The following is a 2,030-nucleotide window of genomic DNA, read 5'->3' on the forward strand; positions in this document are numbered from 1 at the left end:
GAACAAATCGGCAACCCAAACCTTATAATGCGGTGCACCTTATATATTAAAAAAGTTTTAAAATAGGCCATTCATTGAAGGTGCGCCTTATAGTGTGGAAAATATGGTAGTTGGTCAGGATTGCATTCCTGTAAATAACTGCATATGGTAGGTAATTTTTCCAGGATATGCTAATTTAGAAATTATGTTTATGCTTATTTTGCTACGTTTAAAAGAACAGTTTCTTGTGTCTTAGAGGTGTTATCTCAGAGGTTTTAATGACTTCACACAACTAAAATCTGCAATGCTACGACATGTGAATAATGTTTATATAAAAGGAAAACAAAACAAGGCAACAACTTGTATCTCCTATAACTTATTTTATGTATTGTAGATGTACTGTGCAATGGGAAATGTCCTCATCCTGCCACAGGGTGACCATGTTGAGAGAAGTTTGACATGGGTCAGAGCAGACCAGTCACTGCTGCTGGACATGGTATAAAGACAGCAGGCATGTTGACATGGGAGGTAAACTGGAGTGATGGGATGTTGGCCTTGGTCTTGTTTGCAGAAAAGTTCACCCACCTGTTGACGTGACTGTTTAGCACCGATTTCTTAATATGGGGCATAACTTATGGGTAAGAAACAGGAATGTGGTCATACGTGGTTCAGAAATGTCCTGATGTATAAAAAATGAACTTAGCAGGTATAAAACATTTTCTTCAATAAAGTTTTCTTTGTCATTGTTCTGATGTAATATTCTAATCTTAAATGTCATGTTTTCATTAGATATAAGTGGAAAATCTCCATAATTAACATTAGAAAAGGCTTAAACACATCAGCCTTTGTGTAATAAATCTGTACAGAATTTCACCAAGTGAATTGAGTTACTAAAGTTTTCCAATTTTATTCTAATTTATTGAAAAGGACTGTCTGTGTCTGTTGCTAATCTCCCCTCCAATATGTTTTTTTTTTTTTTTTTCTGTCGTGAAACTTTTCTGGCTTTAATAAATCTGCAAAACACTTCAACAAATTAAAGTACATCAGTTTCATATGGAAGCCATTCCTGCAACTCCGATGAAAAAAACAAACTTGTATCTAAGATATGATCTCATTATAATGATAAACTATCTTCTGATTGTGATTTGGCTATTATTGTGACTTAGCTATCACATAAAAATGACACATAAAAATGACATCATTACAAAATAGCTAAATTAGTTTTTCCAATAACTTTTATCTGGGGTATGAGCTACTAAATTTCCTTTTTTAAAAAATACTTAACTAACTTATTTAATTTCCTATATACTGTAAGGATGACATAATGTAATTTTTCTCACGGTCATTCTCATTAAATTATCTTACTTAACGTCTTAATGTCTGTGAAGGACTTTTTTTGTTGTTTTGGTCCGATTTATCTTTCTGAATGCGCCGCCTGTATTACGGTAAAAAGAGAGAGAGAGAGAGAGAGAGAGAGAGAGAGAGAGAGAGAGAGAGAGAGAGAGAGAGAGAGAGAGAGAGAGAGGAAAAAAAGTAGGCGGGCTTTAAAAAAAAAATCCATGTGCGTCGCTTTTGATTGACATGGCGGAGTCTCCCAGTACGACTTGCGCCGAGCCAGCAGACAGGCAGGACCCGACCCTGGGAATAAAAAAACGCGCAGCCCCGTCTGTTTGAAGATTCTTTTATTACCGCGAGGTGAGTCTTTTTACACTTCTTTACAAACTCCGATCCCTACAGTCACGAAAGGGAAAGACCTTGACGCAAGTTGGAGTCAGCGATTGCAACAATAATAATGGAAAAAGAAGAAGAAAAAAGTTTTCGAAGTGCGCATCTGGGTGTATGTGTGTGTGTGTGTGTGTGTGGGTGTACGAGTGTGTGAGTTTGGGGAGCCGAGCGCTGACGCCGTCAGTCTGGGCCATTCGGATGAAGAAGGGAAAACTGTTCCTCTTAACTGTGTGAAAGGCAGAGCCGGGGTGAGGGTGCGAGTCGAAACTTTCTGGGTCAGATTTAGGTTCCCGGTTACTTTGGAATAAAGAGGAAGAAGCAGGGGG

The 2,030-nt window shown here is 37.9% G+C and overlaps 1 protein-coding gene across 4 annotated transcripts in view; it reads left to right on the plus strand.

Moving 5' to 3' along the window:
* Window positions 1-1,594: 1,594 nt before the first annotated feature.
* The window catches only part of fndc3ba (fibronectin type III domain containing 3Ba), a 103,987-nt gene continuing 103,551 nt past the window's right edge, over window positions 1,595-2,030 (plus strand). For all 4 annotated transcript variants that reach the window (XM_008399213.1, XM_008399215.1, XM_008399217.1 and 1 more), the window contains exon 1: window positions 1,595-1,674. The gene's annotated coding sequence lies outside the window, so the exon portion shown is untranslated. The remainder of the gene's footprint in view (window positions 1,675-2,030) is intronic.

This window comes from Poecilia reticulata, linkage group LG22 (genome assembly GCF_000633615.1).
Source record: "Poecilia reticulata strain Guanapo linkage group LG22, Guppy_female_1.0+MT, whole genome shotgun sequence".
In the NCBI taxonomy this organism is placed as follows: domain Eukaryota; kingdom Metazoa; phylum Chordata; class Actinopteri; order Cyprinodontiformes; family Poeciliidae; genus Poecilia; species Poecilia reticulata.